Below are 18746 nucleotides of genomic sequence, written 5' to 3'. Positions count from 1 at the left end.
CTTTTGAATCAAATCATGCATAGAAATCCATACAGGATGGCTTCTTTGAATGTCTGGCCAATCAGTTCATCTCCACCCCCCCACCCTCCCAGCTTTTTTCCCCCATAGAAGAGGCATTTTAATGCAGCAAACAGTATTGTGGTAAGCTTGAGAATTTAAATGCACGAAAGCTTAGAAATGCCAAAATAAGGTTCTCTCAGTAACTGTAGCTCTGCCTCATTGCACAGAGTAAACATACATCTCCAATTTTATCAGTGTTGGGAGTAGTCCACACTTCTGCATCTGTGCCATGCAGTTAGAATTAAGGTTCCCACAGCAACCACAACTTTGGAATTCTTGAACGTTAATTTTTGTGCCTGCATCATCAGCCAAAGCATTATGTTAAAGTAGATTCAGGAGCTGAATTTTAAGCAGTTTTTAGGGATGTGGGGGTGTTACAGCAGGTTGATGGTGATAAACTACCACTGAGAAGTTTATGTTTTTGTAGAATCCTTTGTAACTTCTCAAGGGGTAATGGGTGGATTTCCCTTAGCCGAGTGGACAACGGAAAATTGTTGGAATATATTTCCTAGTTTAGGCAGGGTCCTGTTTGTAAAATTTCTTGCTCTTTACCAAGGTAGGTTATCAGCTTATTTCAAACTCTTGTTCATTCCTGAGATCTTCCTCCATTTTAAGAAAGCTTTAAGTGAGGCTCAGCTCTAAGAGTCAACATATGGCTTTTGAGTGAATTGAGGAATGAGTTCCCTTACTGGTTCATTAAATTCCTTTGGAAGATCTTAGTGAGGGTCACATAAGAGATGAATATAACCCTCTTTGAGTACAGTGATGGAGGTGCTGTGCAGAGCCCTGTTGTGGTGGGTGCTGGGGAAGTCTTCTTGGGAACAGCTCACTAGCCTCTTGAGCGCTCATGGATGAGAAGTAAGCAGGTGGGAGAAAGGGCCTCCTAGACCAGCACTGTCTAATAGATGCATAATGCAAGCCACAGATGTGAGCTGTGTGTTATTTAAAATTGTCTAGTAGCTTTGTTTTAAAGAACATTAATTTTAATGCAGCTTATTTGACCTACTATATCCAAAACAGTATCATTCCAACATTTAATGAATATAAAAAATTCATGAGATATTTAACTTTTATCTTTACTGTGTCTTAGAAATCTGGTGTATATTTTATACTTGGATCTCAGTTTATCCTAGCGTATTTCTAGGGTTCAGGAGCCACAGGTGTGTAGTGTCTATTGTAATGGATAGCACAGGTTGAGGAATTCTGATGAATAGGTTCATTGTCTTTGATCAGTCCTTTCCCACTTTGTACCAGATGTTGTGCTGGGGATGCCATGGGGAATAAACCCTCCTAAAACTACTCTCATGGAACTTTACAGTCTATAGGGGACGTACGCACGTAAGTGTGTTTATGTTATGTGCTGTGGAAGAAAAGGTTAGTGTTTATAGGAGTGCGTAATCTGGGAAGGCTTCTTAAGGCCTGAAGGCTGACTAGGAGTTAGGTAAAAAATGGAGAGAAGACCATTTCTGACCAAGACAGCAGCAATGACAAGAATCAGATGAGTTTGGTCCTGGGGAATGGGTGGCCACTGTGGGTGATGCACGTGTGGTATGATGCTCTGTGGTCCACAGTACGGGCAGGGCAGGGCACACATGTTCTGTGAACATTTCCAGGTACTCATGAAAAGGGACTGCGGGCCGTGTGATGAACTGCCGGCAGTTTTGTATGATTGGAATAGAGGATGCTTAATGCCGGGGTGGGGGTGGGGGAAGTGGGGTAGGAAGAAATGGGTTTGGGAGTTAGGCATGGGCCACAGGTTGAAAACATCTATCCCATGGTTTTTAGATTTCTTTTGCCTTGAAGAATTTTAAGGGACGACACCTTTCAGATTTGAGTGTGCTTGTGTTGGTGGCTTGCATTTATAAAACATGAAAGTAACTTTGCATCTATAAAGGAAAATCATGCTAGATGAAAGCTGATCTGTAGCGAGTGGTTCTGGTTTTGTTTTTGGTAAAGCTCGCCTGGAGGCGAAGGGAGTGGGAAATGCAGGGTTGTGGGTTTGGCTCTAGCAGCCTCTACACGAGAGGAGTCAGAGTTCTTGCCTTTCTACTTCCCCTGGAACTCTCACAGTGAGTGGAAGACCTAATGCTTACGTTAGATTTATAGTACAGGTGTAGGAATAGGCGTCACCCAGGGATCCCAGCCAGGCTGTAACTATGTGTGTGTAATGACGAGGCAAGCAGGAGTCCCTTTGGAGTCTTGTATTCTTTACCGTATACAGCAGTTTCTTTACTACAAGGGCAGTCCAGTCAAGTGCTGAAGGTGTAGATGTCAGGACATCTGTGAGGCCACATCGTACCCTTATGCAAGTTAGAGAAGACCGTCCCTTGCTTCGAGCAGCCTCAGGGCAGGGCACACGGCTTGCAAATAGAGTGGAGGCTGGATTTCAGCTCCCATTTTTCCTGTGTCCCCCTGGCCAGTGTGTACAAGATGATGTGGCTGTCCTAGTTAGAACAGCCCTGATGGACTCTCCAAAGAAAACGTCAAGGCTGTGTTTTGGGAACTGGAGGGTGGTCTCGTAGTTACAGAAACAAAGGATGCTTGGCCATTGTTTGGAGATGACAGATGGACCATGGCAGACATTGAATGAAACCCTTAGGAGATTGCCTTCTCTCGAAGTCTGGGACACTTTTGGGAGAGGGTGTCAGTGGCTTTGAAATGGAGAAAAAGTAACTTGGCAGCTTATGGTATTGGAGCTCGTTCTAAACAAAAAAGCAGAGTGGAGAAGGTGCAGATGAGGGAGTGGGAGGAGGAGAGGTAGGGGCACGTCTCTGCAAGCTGGAGCTTCTTCACCGGCAGGCGAGTGGCATGCAGGGACTCCTGCTACGCACAGCCTCCTTCCTCCAGGGGCCCAGGTGACGACCCAAGGGGGCTTGTCATTCAGGTGATGATAGGGAGATGCTTCTGATGTTGATCTTCTCCATACCCTGAAAACTCACGTGGCATCAGCTCACACAGATCTTCTGAGACATCTCTATATTGTGAAGACAGTAGTGCAAGTTGGATTTTCCTTTTTTTTACATACAGAGACAAATTCATTTCTGTTACATTATACATGAAGGCAAGGAGGTTTTGCCCAAGGCTAGCTGTACTTCCACTCCCCCCTTTTGGTTACTTTCTAATTGCAGCCAGAGGAAGGGCTCTGGACAGAACTGCATGATCAAAGGAACTGCTTTCATTCTCTGCAGCTCCTTTCTAGTAGTATGGAGAATTCAGGAGTAGCCATGGCTCCCAGATTGTGGTTAGAGCTTGATTTGTTGCTAGAACATGCTACAGAGTTAGAAGCTAGAGAGTGTGGTGTCTCCCTGAGAAGGAGTACAGTGTCGGATGCTGTGGATTCTGTTTCTGTGACACCAAAGTATTGGGTTATTCAGAGAAGATCCAGTGTTAGCTCTTTGGAGATGTAGCTCCTTCGGCTGAGATCCCATTTGGACATCAGTTTGTGGTATTCCTGTGGACCTGAACATGTATCAGGACTTCTCTAAAGGTGTGGTGTGTGGGCTAAATCTCTCAGTTTTGTCCGACTCTTTGTGACTCTATGGATTTTAGCCTGCCAGGCTCCTCTGTCCGTGGAATTCTCTAGGCAAGAATACTGGAGTGGGTTGCCATTTCCTCCTCCAGGGGATCTTCCCAACCCCAGGATCAAACCCGCGTCTCTTGCATCTCCTGCGTCGGCAGATGGATTCTTTACCACTGCGCCACCTGGGAAGCCCTCTCTAAAGGTGTAGTCTCTGTTATCCAGTTGTTTGCCACAGAGATACAAGTGCTTAATCTTGGAGAAAGGCTGTGGGTTTTCCGAGCTACTGCTTAAAGGAGATAACACATTGTGGAATCTCAGGACTTCCTAGAGAGCTTTTGGCTTTGATCTAAAGCTGGAAAACCTAGTGCTCTATTGCCCAGGGCTGCTGCGTGCTTTGTGTTACACTTGGAGTGTTAATGACAAAGGAAATACAGCCCCTGGGCATCCGATGAAGGGGCTGACATATTTCCCCATGAAGTCCAATCATGCAGTGCTATTGTAGTGGGCAGCCACACGCGCGCGCGCGCGCACACACACACACACACACGCACACACACACACACACGCCCTCTGGGAAGTGGGGAAACCCTTCCCTCATCTCATGTGTGGTTTCATGCTTTCAACTTGTATTGGTTCCCATCACCCTGTCTTTCAGCCTCTTCCCTTGAACTAACTTACCGCATAAGTGTTCTTTCACAGCAGGGCCTCTAAATATTCAGACCTGGGCACTGTTGGATGAGTTTTGTTAAAGCTGCAGTCCGCCTAGTCTCCCAGAGTCACTGCTGCCTGTTGGGGGTTTTGTTTCCCAGGCCTGACCTCACTGGATCTGCCCTGCAGGCAGATGACGGGAGACCAGGGCTGCAGGTAGGCACATAACTAGTGATGCCCTGCAATGCTTAAGGGCATTTCCTCAGAGGCAGGGTGGTTGGGTGGTAATATTCCCTTTTGCAGAACCCCAGGGTGCTTTACTATTTAATCATGATTAAAAGTGGTTTCTCAACCTATTCCCTTTAGTTTAGATTTCCAAAGGCTCAAGCTTTACCTGGGACCCTAAAACAGATGATGCTGCCTCTGAGATGCATACCAACAGGAAGCTGTGGGACTACAGTCCTTGCATGGAGCAGGGGCAAACCAGTAAACTGTGATCTCTGTATGTGACTGGGAGCATAAGGCAAACAGCAGGTTGGGGAGGGACTCCAGCCTGGCATTGAGCACCTTGGAGAAAAGCAGAAGCTCTTTGAAATGGATCTAGCATCTCACCGGTTTCTAATGGAGAGATTTGGGGACTGCAGCAAAGTGATCAAAAGACACAGAATGTGTCAGAGCACCAGCAGAGGCATTCTGTACCCGTTTCAGATTTGTTTGATCTGAGTGTTTTTGAGAGGAACACTTGAAACTTCTTTGTTAGAGGACTCAAAAAAAAAAATTACTATTAGGAGACGATGGCTTGGTCTTAGCTCATCTATTTAAGATTCCAGGATGGATGTATGCTGTTGTTTTTTAAAGATCAGTACTTGTTGCTAGGCTGGAGCGGTCACTGGGGTCAAGACATTTCATATTTGAGTGGAGAGAGAGATATATATATATATACACACTATTTATGTATATATGTGTGTGTGTGTGTGTGTGTGTGTGTGTATGGACTTCCCTGGTGGCTCAGATGGTAAAGTGTCTGTCTACAATGTGAGAGACATGGGTTCAATCCCTGGGTTGGGAAGATTCCCTGGAGAAGGAAATGGCAACCCACTCCAGTACTCTTGCCTTGAAAATCCTATGGACAGAGGAGCTTGGTGCAGGCTACTATCCATGGGGTCACAAAGAGTCAGGCATGACTTCACTTTCACTTTCATATATATATATATTTGCATGCTTAGTCACTCAGTCGTGTCTGACTTTTTATGACCCTTTGGACTGTAGCCCACCAGGCTTCTCTGTCCAGGGGATTTTTCAGCAAGAATACTGGAATGGGTTGCCATTTCCTACTCCAGGAGATCTTTCTGACCCAGGGACTGAACCCACGTCGCCTGTGTCTCCTGCATTACATTCAGATTCTTTACCCACTGATCCATCAGGGAAGCCCCATATATGTATTACAGTTTAGTTCAGTTGCTTAGTCCTGTCCGACTCTTTGCGACCCAATGGACTGCAGCATGCCAGGCTTCCCTGTCCATCACCAACTCCTAGAGTTTACTCAAAGTTGTATTTAGATAGAGCTATATCCAGAGTTTCCTAAAATGTACGTTCCACTGGTCTGTATAAGTGAATTATATCCTGGAGAAGACAACAAATGCCTATTTCCCTTTGATTTAGTGTTTTTTTATCTCTATTACAAATTATATTTTCTTTTGTTCCTTGTAGTTAACACACCCCCTTTCCCATGATCTTGCCTCTCCCCTGCAAATAATTTTTGGGCGAGTTTAACAGTCTCCTAGTGGATCTTGCTGGTTAATCCTTCCCCAAGCCATGTGCATTGATGTCTTTCAATCCATCTCTCTCTCTTCTCCCTTCATTTAATCATCACTATTACACACTTCTATATTTTCAATTTATCTAAGTCATCGCAGCGCTGCTTTGTTCATATTTATTGCCTCTCTTCAGTCCTGTGAGCTGCGGTAATCTTCTCTTGTTTCCAGAGTTGACAGCCCTATGGTGTTTACTGTCCTGTGACCATTGAACACAGCTGCTGTGCTGAGGTAACCCTCTTTCTTGCCCTGGTTCTTGAAATCCTCTTTAGGCCAGATATTTCCATACACAGTCCTTCCCTTTCTCTGTATCCTCCTCTTCTGATGGTTTCTGTCCCAGCCTGCTTCCTGCCGTGAAGCCTAAACTCCACTGTCGGCAGGAATGGTATGGTTTTCTTGGAATGGTGTGGTGTTCTCGGCTTCCTCTCCCCTCTACTTCCAAAGCTTGCAGAGTTCTGTGGCTTCTGGAGGCTTTTAACAGATGTTTAAATAGATGTGTCTGCTGAGGCTGAAGGCCTAATCCATACATTAGTTTTGAGTGGCATCATTTTTAGCACTCCCAAACCATCGCTAATTTCCTTGACTGCTTCTGCTAGCCATGGCAACTTGAACCAGTGTATTGGTGTCGAAAGGCCCCAGGAGAGAGTTTTTGCAGTCGGTTTTTTCCTCCTTCCTAATTGGATTGCTTGTTTTGATGGTCACGTCACACATGGCTTGGTTTTCTGTAGGCACTTCCTCTTCCCCACTCCTGGTTTCAATCTAGTTGCCGCCATTGGGGTGACGAGCCCTGCCTCTCTCTGAGCAGTGGTTTTCCTCATAATAGTATTTCATTAGTGCAGGGCAGATTGGGTTCAGGCCACCAGAGGGGTTAATTTCGGGATTTTAAGTGTTTTGCAGATTGGTCCCCAACTGACTTTCTTTTAACACATCTCCTCTTACTCAGGCTTTCCCAAATAATCCCTCTTTCATAGCAGTTCAGAGGTCTCGATTCATTGGAGTTTTGGGGTGCGCTTCCCCCCGAGGGCCGTCTTTTTCCTGTGTCGACCTTGTTGGTTGTCAGATTATTTCTTTGCATGGAACTAATTTTAAAATCAATTAGAGAAGCTTTCCCTTCATCTTTCTGTCTTTATTTATGAGATACTGATTGCAGAGCTACCTACACTGTGTTTAGATAAATTACTTTTTTTTTTTTCCATAACATTTATATTCAAGGCAAGTTTAGTGCAGCCATCCAGTGCCTTGCACTTCTGCAGGCCAAGGCTGTAGGTTTCATTCCTTGGTGGACTAATTAGCTTTGTACTGGGAAAATTGTGTTCAGTTCAAAAACCCCAAACGTTCCAGTTCCTCATGTATTATAGGCACTGTGGACCTGGGAAATTATTTTGATTAGTAAGATGTTTGTAATCATAGAAGCTGAGTCTCAGATCCTGACCAGCATATGCCTGGTGTGGTCACAAGGTGGACTTTAGATGGATGGTGGCTTGTGGATGAAGCAGCATCAGGTCACTGCTGGGGAAAAGGCTTTTTAGAACCGAGATGAGAAGGGAAAGCTGAAGGCACAGATGCTTGCTTTCCGCCCCCTGAAAATGACAGGTCTATTGCTTAGGCATATTTTTAATGTCACTTTTCATTTCAGTCCTCCTTTGAAATCCACGGCCAGTTTATGGGTTGTTCACATTTTATAGGCCTTCGTCTCACTACCTCTTGTGATCTGAGCCTGTTTTTGACTGCCGTGTTGGTGACTGCCTTGGCACAGTGCTGCTTCACCAGGAGGAGCTCCATTCGGATTAGCTGTGAAGACACCACAGAGACTTTATGCTCCTTACTTTTTCACTTCTCTGCTAGAAGCCAGTGGATGTCATCTCCTTTATCTTCGTCTCATTGTATTGGGCCCTTCGTGAGGCTAAACAGAAACATCCCCTTTCTGGAGCGTCTGCTGAGTCTCCGTGTTCAGGTGTCAGTCCCAGAATTTGGTTCCTTTTGCTGTCCTGCTGGTTCTGGTTAACCCACTGAAGGGATGCCTGAGCACACAAGCAAAAATAGCAATAGTTGCCAGCTCACTCCCTGGCCCATAGTTTTTGATACTCACATGTTTGGGTAATGTCTCATTGCATTCTTACTGGCTCCCCGTGGTTCATAATTGGGGCAGAATATACTGATACTGGCCTTTCTGAGTTGCCCGCTCTACACACTAGGATGTCTTCCCCTTCATTACTAGGGGGGCTGGTAGGAAGGCGTGGCTTTCCTTTTTTGTTTTTTAAAATGTGCTGTCGTCTTCCGTGAGATGGTCTGGAAACAGGAACAAGCCACATCCTTTCATACAGAACTGCCTTCAGCGTCTGCATATGCAGCTGGAGGTGCTTGTTGTAGAAAGCCTGCCCTGCAGAAGCCGTCGGTGGATATCTGCAGAGGGGCTGCTGGTGTGCCGTGGGCCCAGGCCGGCTCCCTCAGGCCCTGGCTGGAGCGGGAGCCTACGGGTGGGGGTGCAGATGTACCGCCCACCCTGGTCTTGCTGGCCCCTTCTCCCTCCTGGTGCGGCCTCTGAAGGAGCGTGCTGTGTTCTGCATGGGATGGGTGGCAGTTAGCTCCCCTGGCTGGTTTGGCCACTGGGACAGCCAGGACTGTTAGGACAGTTTGTACCCTGGTGGCTCAGACTGTGAAGAATACGCCTGCAATGCAGGAGACCATCCCTGGGTCAGGAAGATCCCATGGAGAAAGGAATGGCAACCCACTCTGGAATTCTCGCCTGGAGAATTCTATGCATAGTAAAGCCTGCCGGGCTACAGTCTGTGGGGTCACAAACAGTCAGACACGACTGAGCAACTAACAATTTCATTCTATTCTTAACACTTTGTACTTTAAGAGGAGGGAAACTTGACATTCACTCAAAGCAGCTTATTTTATTTATTTCTTATTTCTTATAAAGCACAAAGAAGATCTCAGACCTTTGCTAGTAAACTAACAGCTCAGCGTTTTCTTCCAGAAAACATCTGGGTTCCTCCCTGGCCTTGACCAAGCTCTGCCTCAGTTCCCAAGATCCTCTGCCATGCCCGCTTCTTTGCTCTTAAGCCTTTTGGCTTCACCTCTTCTTCCCTCACCCGCTTCCAACCCTCTTCTCGTGGAGGAGTGAATGCTTCTTTCAGTCTAGATGCTCCTGTTTGCAAACCGAGTTACAGTTACTCTGGAGGTGCTTGGACTCTATATAGTATCAGCGTTCCGGAAAATGTAAGCTTCTCAGTTGAGAAGCCATAAGGTAGCTTCTGTCTGTAACACCCTTGGGCCCCTGGTTATTATTAGGTATTCATAAAATCCCACAGGGGGAGAATGGTCATTGGGACTCTATTGGAGAGAAATGTCTCCATCCTAAAAGATACAGGTTAGTCCCAGGGTACCTGAGGTAGTAAATGGGACTTGACAAACTGAAAATTCAGTGCAATCAAATCCTACAGCCTTTCATCTCTCACCCTCATCGCCCAGGGAGAAATGAATTCCCAGGGCAGAAGCTGCTAGTGTTGAATATCTCTGTCTTGGACTATAATTGAATGTGCACAAGTGGGAACACGCTCTCTCCTTGCTCCTGTGGCCACGCTGGAGACTGGTGCCCTGTTTTTCTGTGTCTCTCCCCCTCTACCCTCCTCCCCCACCCCTTCCCCAATATCCTATCTCCCTCTCTCCCTCACCACAGGGTCCTCAAAAGTTTCAATGCAAACTGGTGCCCTTTCTTCTGTTTGCTTTTGCGTTTTGACCTGGAGGTATTTCTGCAGGTATCTAAATGGTGAGAGTATAGATTTGTGCTCCCGCTAGTCTAGTTTTCCTTTAGATTTCTTTCAGTTACCTCTCCCAGTCCCTGCTGGGGTGCCTCCCATTTCCCCTACCACCCCTGGAGCTCAGAGAGTGAGTTTGTAAACCTTTTTTAAAAGATATATTTGACTGTGCTAAGTCCTAATTGTGGTGCTTGGACTCTCTAGTTGTGGCACTCCCAGGCATGTGGGCTCACCAGTTGTGGTGTGTGGGCTTAGCTGCTGTGCAGTGTATGGGATCTTAGTTCTCTGACCAGGCACTGAACCCACATCCCTGCTCTGCAAGGCAGATTCTTAACCACTAGACCACCAGGGAAGTATACTTTGATTTGAATGATGAAGTCACTCCAGGCACAGGCTTCTTTGTCATTCTGTTACCATTACTCACGCCCTCTAAGGAGCTCCTGGCTGTCCCTTGTGTCGCCCTCGCCCTGAATGTTGCTCTGAAATCCTGTAGGCGAGGTTTCGGATGCTGCGTGAGCTGGCAGGGGATCCTCATTTACGCTGTATGGAGTTGAAGTTCACTGTCACCCTTTGGCTGCCTTGCTTTGGGTTCAGCCGGAAGGAGCGGCATCTTTCACCTGAATTCACAACTTAAAATGTGAACAACCAGACTGGCTTGCCCTGGTTTTCTTGGATAACCACATTTAAGCTGCTTATTCACTGTAATTTTAAATTCTAGAAAACTTCATTGACACAATTGAAAGCAGGCCAATATCCCTCTGCTCCAAGAATTTACATGATTTATATCCTTGTTGGTCAGTTCTCTAAATCGATAGATGGTAGGTACTGATTAGAAGTAGGCGCAGTCGAGTCTGCTTTTAAATGAGTGCTTGAGGCTGTGTGGGGTGCCTGCAGCAGGGCAAGAAAACATCCTTCTGACTTCCTTGTATTAAAAATTTATTCATGACACTTGTTAATGAACAGTAAGGCACCCTCTATTCAGCACAATTGTGATAGGTATAGGGACCATTCCAGTGGGGTTTTGCAGTGGAAGAGTAAGATTGGGCCCTGAATGCCACAAGAAGGAGGGACATTTATAATCAAGGCAAAGAGTGGGGCTGGGGGATGGTGGAGGGTGAGAAACCCAGTCAGATCTCCAGGGTCATCAGATCTCAAAGGTGGGGAAATCTGGCTAAAGTTTGATTGTTGGTAAAACAGGACAGTGCAGGGGTGAACACAGTGCCAGAAGGCAGGGCCCAGTTGAGAAGAGAGCTCAGAGGAGCCTGAGGAGTGTTTGGTCAAGGAGAGGATGGCATTTGTGATGTCAGGTTTCAACCTTGAAAGGTTTCAAAACCCCTTTAGAGGCTGTGGTTCACTTCTGGGGTGCCTGTGGGAGGAAGCAGGCCTCAGACAATGGGGCTTCAAGAGACTTTTCCCAGCAGCTTTCTCATTCCCTCTTCCTTTGCCGTCTTGACCTCGCCCTCTCTCCAGCTTGGTCCTCGTTATTACTTTGGTGGTCTTTGTCTTTGGTGGTGGTCAGGACCTAAGAAGGGAGTTTCCCCTTTTCTCCTTTTGTTTTTAGTCCACACTGAAGTCCACACTATCTTCTCTGCTCAGTTACAACCTCCTGCCATGGCTAATTTGGGGATGTAGAGCCCCTCATGGTAGTAGAGGTAACTGAGCTCAGTGCAGCAGGCGACTTGAGGGTGTGAAATCTGAGGAAGCAGGTTTTGACTCGCCCGCCCTCATGCTTGTATATCTTTAAGTGTTGTGGTGATGCTGAAGTGACTTGGAGTTCAGAAGCCGGGGAGGAGGGACTCATTGCTATTTCTGGCTTCTGTTTAACCTTGGTCCATCTCTTCCACCTCTGCCCCTTTCCCTGCTAGGAGAATGATGTTCATATGTGTGGTTCAAAGGTATCCCCTAATGGAAAGTTCTACAAGGGCAAATCATTTGACTGTTAACTGTTAAATTCACTGCAAATATGGCTGCCAGTGTTATTGCCTCTCATTTGCTACAGATGAGCTCTGGCCTTCTGGGTTTGCACAGGACTGCTTTGAGGACAAAGATTAAGTGGCTCTCTGTTAATGCTGTATCTTTTAATTGACTTGCAGTGTGGATAGGGGTTTGCCACAGCCCTTCTCTTTCTGGTTTCCATTCCTCCCCTCTCCCTCCAAGCCCTGGCTCAGAGGCAGAAGCATGTACCCTGCTGGTTCTCACATGAAATCCAGGCTTTAACCCCAGAGTCAAGGCTAGATCAGTTTTCCCGACAGTGTAGTTTATAAGCTGCCTGTGTTCAAATCTCTGTGGTTGGAGCCTGGAATGTTCATTTTGCACAATTGCCAGGTGTTCCTGTTGTATTTTAGTTTGACACTAGTGTTCTAGATTGTTGCTCCTAGCAGGGGAAAAGTGGGCGTTTACTTTTCCAGGATTTTGGTCTCTGACAGAACTATTTTTCTTCCCGGAGCCAGACTTAGTTTGTAATATCTCTGCTGTTCTCTGGGTGAGCTTTTCTCCCCCCAGGTCTCAGAGCCAGCTGTGAACCAGATGTATCCCTTCTCAGCTTAGAACATCTCCTGAGGATTTCAGTGAAAGGAGATACGAGAGTTCCGCCTGAAGAAATTTGTCTGCCTGGGAGGATGGAGCTCCCTAGGGAGCAGTGGAGTCTCTTAGGGTCTATGATGTACCCTTTGAGCTGATGTTTAGTTGCAGGGGGGCCTGTTGATGATTCTGGGTGACCTTCTTGGTAAAAAGCGAAGAGGTTTATGAAGTGGTGCCGTGTTAGAGCTGGATTCACACCTTATGTAGATGGAGGAAAGAGTGTTGGATAAAGAGTGTGCTTGCCGTCGACACGTGCAAGGAGCACGCAAACGAATGGGAGAAGATCCAGGTGTTTCCTGGCGCGTACGGTGGAGTCAGGAGCTCACTCACTGCTTAGGACGCAGCCTTCATAAGATCCTGAAGAGCCTTCTGAACCGAGACAGGCACACGTACAGTGTGGGGTTATGACAACTCTGTGTTAAGGCTGAGGAGGAGGCAAGCTCATTCCTGTTTTAAGGTCTTAGGGAGGGTCGTCTGCTCAGCTCAGCTTCTGTTTAGGGCTCTGCCCTGAGTTTTTCACGTTAAGAAGTGCTGTCTGTTAGACTGGTTAATTGATTCACACTAAAAGAACTCACAGAGATGTGGTCTGAAAGTCACTTTGTGGATATGTTCGTTCATAATACGAAGTCCAACTGCCAAGAAGACTGGAAGGTTCCTATGCGCCCAGGTCTTTTCTCTCTCATATGCAAGTCTGTTTATTGTCCACAGAATTGGAAGTGCAGGGGTTTGCTGGATCCTGAGGAAGGCTCGGGTGCCCTGGTTGCCTGCGTGGCCCAGGCAGAGTGTGGGGCACAGGGCCTGTGCTAGCTCCACCCCACCCCTGTGAGAGAGACAAGGAGACAGAGACTTGGGAAGATTTGAGAACTGGTTCGAGGTGCCTTCGCCAGTAAGCGAAGGAACCAGAATCACAACGAGATCTGTTTTACTTGTCTTCAAGTGTGCCTCTTGGACTTCCATATTGGCTGGACAGGGTGGTGACCCTCTCCCTTACGTTGGGTGAACTTCCCTCCAAACTCTAGTTTTTTTCAGAATTTCTGCCAGCTACCAGAAGCTGCAACTGGTTGTCTTCACAACACAAGTTTTCTTATTTCAACTTATTTTTACAAATGAAACCGTTTTCCTGCAACTGTTTTGGAAGTACCATGATGGATACCAAGAGAGATTTGAATTTACATTTCTGCTGAGTGTTTAACATCAGAAAAGTGGGTGAACTGTGTCACCTTAATATTTTTGTCTTCTATATGGAGTTTTCATGGCAGTAATTCCACTATTTGAGAACAGTCAGGCCAACTCCATGAAGAGATTGGATTCTCCCTTTTTAATAAAGGGTATCGGTACTTGTCAGCTTTGTACAGGTTTCTGAGCCCTTTGAGCCTCTGCTTCTGGATCTTGCATTGTATGTGCTCAGTCATGTCCCACTTTTTGCGACCCTCCATAGACTGTAGCCCACCAGGCTCCCTTGTCCATGGAATTTTGCAGGCAAGAATGCTCGAGTTGGTTGCCATTTTCTTCTCCAGGGTATCATCCTGACCCAGGAATTGAACTTGTGTCTATTGCGTCTCTTGCATTGGCAGCCGGATTTTTCACCCCTGCCCCCCCTGGGAAGCCACTCTCCCCCGCCCCCCACCCCCCCCCCCATCCCCAGCACCTGCATACTTGATTATTTTCACACCGTAACCCCATTAGATGGCTTAGGTTTCTGATTTCATTTTTACATACATTCCCTACCATAGACATATTTTTCCCTTGTTATAAATGAAACATACTCACTTTATAAATTTTGGAAAATTTTTAGAGAAGAAAATATAAATTATGTCTCACCATCAAGAGGCAACATCACCACTGTTAATATCTCACAACCTTCTTAGCTGCTTCTGTGTTCATGTTTTGTAGCTGAGCACTTCCCCTGGCCTTTAGATAATTTTCTAAAACTTGATTTTTAATGGCCGTGCTGTTTTAAAGAATGTGGATCTATCCTAATTTACCGGTTTCCACCAATTTTGTGAAGATAAGTTGTTTCTGATCTTTAGAATTATTCTCATTCATAAAAGAGAGGGTTTGCCTGGAGTAGAAAGCAGGAAAGGTCCCTTCAGAGCCGAGGCTGCTCTGGGGCGGGTTTTGCTGTAACGGTGCAGGAGATTCCCACCGCAGATGAGCTCCCAGAGGGGCTGATAACTTCACCCAGTTGGCAGGAGACTCTCTAATCACCTAATTCCTTAACTGTTTGTGTTATTTAGAAGCAGGCTGTGGTCCAGGCCCTTTGTGTCTTGTTGCCAGAATGGTTCCCTCCCCACCCCACCAGCAACTGAACTTGCTGCTTCTGAAATAAAGCATGGAGTAGATGGTAAATCTTCTCCCGGGGACCACCGCTCTTCTCTGTTGCCCTGGCTGGGACATGGGGAGACACTTTAATGGGAACACAGAGGCTCCCGTGGCAGCTTTGTGAGCGGCTGGCAGTGTTTATTTGCTTCGTCCCACGTGCTGCTCTGTCAGTGACTTCTTTCCACTGTGCGTGCCCTTGTGCATATTTGCACAATTACATTGTAGGTTATTACACTGCAGCCTATTGTGATGAAAACGATTATCCCCAGGTAAATGTATAGGAAGCAGTTATATTTAACTAAGCTACAACAGCATCACTGACCAGTGGATATTATACTATTGCTAATTTAAAGCAGTATTACCAATGCTGCCGGGCTTCTCAGGTGGCGCCAGTGGTAAAGAACCCGCCTACCAATGCAGGAGACATGGGTTCCATCCCTGGGTTGGGGAGATCCCCTGGAGGAGGGCATGGCAACCCACTCTAGTATTCTTGCCTGGAGAATCCCACAAACAGAGGAGCCTGGTGGGTGAGAGCCCATGGGGTCACAAAGAGCTGGACACGATTGAAGTGACTTAGCACACACGCACCAACGCCGCCACCCTGAGGAGGGTGCTGCTCCTTCAAGGTTCAGGAAAGGAGACACATGCAAGTTCTCCGCTGCTCCGCTGTCTCTGTGTGAAACCTCAGCACTGGCTACAGAGTCTAGTCTGATCTCAAGAAGTGGTGTGTTTGCAGAGAGGTCAGGCTCAAATCGCTGAGGTAATGAGCTGCAGCCAGCATCTCAAATACACTCTCAGGCAAAAGGCAGCCATTGTCACCCAGGTCCAGGTGTGCTGTGTGCTCTCCATGTGCCTGTCCCTCAGCAGCTGAGCTGTTGCATTCTTTACCTGGCCAGAAACTCTGATTTGGTGCCTTGGATGCATCAGGTGTATAATGCAGTGACCCAGAAGTTACTTCACATGGTTAACATCTGTATGTATAATCAGAAGACAGTTCCTCTCAATTGTTCAAATGCACTTTTATTGCATATTTTTTTTATGTGTGTTTTCTCTGAGGATCAGTACTTGCTATGGGCAAGTTTCTCCCCCACCCTCAAATCCCTGCCTCAAGACTGGGCTGTTGTTTACTCCCAGGGGGTCCTCTCGGCCAGGGACAGAACAGTTGTGGTCACACAGAGCTGTTTCTTTCAGGATCAGTTCCTTGTCTGACCATCAGCAGAGGTCAGAGGACCCCAAATTAAAGTTGCATCTATTTACTATTTGCTGTTTATGTATTTTTTCTTCATCTCTCTCCATCCTTTCGGGATGGTAAATCCTGGTCCAGGGAACAGAGGAGACCAGGGGAGGATGGAGGGACAAGAGCTGAGTTTGCCAGTCTGTCGGAGGTGTCCTGTGTGACACATGCTCCTCCCTCTTCCTTCCTCCACTTGATAAACTTTCTCCCTGTTCCCCTCAAGCTCTGGAGGGCTGCCGTAAGAAACGGTAGAGGGCTTTGGAAGGACACTTCAGGCTTAGTTGTGTCTGTGCGCAGGAAGTGAGTGGAGAGACTTTAATTTGTGCACAGGTGTGTCGCTTGGAGTGACATTGGCTCCCCCTGGTTTGATGTTAATGAACCCGAGAGCGGTGGATTTGTGGTGAAATGAGGCTGCAGTTTCTTTCTGAAGGGAAAGAACAGGCCAGGCTGGTGATCATTTGTGATATTGTGTCACGTGTGTGGGTTCCTCCCTGTGGTCCTGAAGAAGAAATGAGTATATTGGCCATTTGAAAAAGTAATTTTAGCTCATAGACTCCTTGTCTCACTTGAGTAACTTTTGGAAAGTGTAATATTTTTCCCAAATCCCATTAAATGTTAGGCACTTTTTCTATATTCCCTTTACTGTCCTTTAACTGATTAGCGAAATATTTATGTGAACCCAGAAGGCTGATTTATTTATTTTATTGTCTTTTTTAATAACATGCTTCTCCCCAGTGCTGGGTGCTTTCTGAGGGCCAGACAACCGCCATGATTTCTTTGGTAATAATCATCTGCCGGCTTCTGGCCTGCACCGTCAAGGGACAGCTTTGAGCTCTTCCGATTTAATGAAGCCTCTAGCTGTCCCTCCCCCTGGGTAGGGGGTAATAAATCCACCCAAAATGCCCCCTCCAAAGGCCAGTAACTCATTGAGTGTATATAGCTGATCAGTGGATAAGACTTAGCATCCTGACCCCATTCCCCACCCCCCCCCGATCCCAGAAGGACCGTGGAAGAGATGTAGAAATGAAAATGCCATGTAGCAAATTGGACCCAGACCTCTTGCTCTGGGGGCTTTTCTTGTCCGAGGTGTGAGAGTTTCTGTTACGATTAATTTCCTGGCCAAGGTGTTCTGGAAATTCCTCAGCCTCTGCCTGGGTAATTGCTGATAATCATGGTCTCTGAGATGCTGCTCTGGAAGAAGATGACATCTTGGGTTCCAAGTCCTGAAATCACCGTGGTGAAAAGATTGGTGAGGAGAGAGCCTCTGAGTTGGGGAGACACCCTTCCCACATACACGTACACCCTCCCTCCTACCCCTACCCACAACCCCCAATATTTGCTAGTCGATAGCACATCAGCAGCTTTTGGCAGATCCCTCTTTGTTGAGCCAGTTTTCAGGTTGCTCTCCATAATTAAATTCCTTTTGTTGCCTGCAAGCACAGATCTTAGGTGTTAAGATTCAGGGTACAACAGGTTTCTGCAGTCTCTCCTGTTGTAAGGATAACTGGCTATATTTGTTTGTAATGGACACATGCTTGGCAGTGCCTCTGTGTTGGGGTCGGGGGTTGGGGGAGGGTTGGGCTGGAAATGGCTAGGGATCTTTTATTCATCAAGCATCTTTTGAAGGCAAAAGGCTAACCAAAAAGAAGACCGCAGCTTGGGTATTTTTTAAACACTGTTTTTTTTTTTTAACGTGTTGATTTGGAATCATGGAAAGAAAAGCAAACACAGCTTGGAACACAGTAAAAGATTAATGAGAAACAAAGCCATGAACTCATCAGTGTCTCAACTCCACTAAATTACAGCCCCAAAGAATCACAGTAACTCATCTGCGTGTCATGGAACAGAACCGATTACGGTCTGACTCTGTAGCAACACGGCTCAATCAGTAGAGCAATGCAGAGTGGAAATGTTAAGTGTCGATGCTTTTAATGCAGAGATTTTCAGCCCTTGACTGCACATCAGATCATCTACGGATCTCTAAAGAACCTTATGTGCCCCAGTTCTACTGAGCCAGAATTTCCAAGAATGGGTCCCAGATAGCTTCTGTCTCCTCCCGCCCCCATCCTTAAAGCTCTTCAAATGCTTCTGATGTGCCACTCAGGTTGAGTACCACCTTTTTTGTGGGAGAGTTTCCTGGGTGGCTGTCATAGATATGGGAATCTGGTGAGATGGATTCTGAGTGGGGGTCTTATGGTTAAAAGCAGTGGCATATAACCTAAATAAAATCTTGTAGCTATAAATTTTGTTAAGTTTGCCTTAGGAATTGCTTGAAACAGTCATTCTTTTAACAGTTTGGGGAATTTTCAGTTATTTTATAATAAAGATGTTGTAGCCACTCATTTCTTGAAAGTTGAAATATTTCCCTTCTGGAAAGCTCTTTCCCTATAAAACATTATTGCATATTCTGTCTCCTCTGGAGATAGGGAGAGAAAATCATTATAGTTGTGATATTATTGTGATTTATAATGCACATATCTTTTAGTCTGTGTCCCTGTTTGGCTCTAAAGTTGCCTTTTGTTATGTTAATAAGGCGACTTTGGACTTCACCTGGGGATGGAGGGGGGCTGGTTGCTAGGAAAGCCAACCTTGTGATTGGAAGATTGGCCCTTTCAGTCCCTCCCCCCGACCTCAGTGGGAGGGATGGGCTGGAGGTTGGACCAATCGCTAGTGTTCAGTGATTTAATCATTCATGCTTGTTTAAGGAGGCCTCCATAAAAACTTAAAGGATTGGGTTTGGAGAGCTTCCAGGTGATCAAACACTGGAGAGTAGAGAATGGTGAGGGCTTGGTGAGGGCTTGGAG

General features: G+C 46.3%; 1 protein-coding gene across 1 annotated transcript in view; it reads left to right on the top strand.

Annotated features, from left to right (window-relative positions):
- SND1 (staphylococcal nuclease and tudor domain containing 1) overlaps positions 1 to 18746 on the top strand; it is a 421950-nt gene that overhangs the window by 65520 nt on the left and 337684 nt on the right. The gene's annotated exons all lie outside the window — the stretch shown is intronic.

The sequence above is a fragment of the Bison bison genome, unplaced genomic scaffold (genome assembly GCF_000754665.1).
Source record: "Bison bison bison isolate TAMUID 2011002044 unplaced genomic scaffold, Bison_UMD1.0 scf7180017864530, whole genome shotgun sequence".
Lineage (NCBI taxonomy): Eukaryota > Metazoa > Chordata > Mammalia > Artiodactyla > Bovidae > Bison > Bison bison.
Note: the sequence above shows the minus strand (reverse complement) of the source record. Positions and strands in the feature narration are given on the sequence as shown.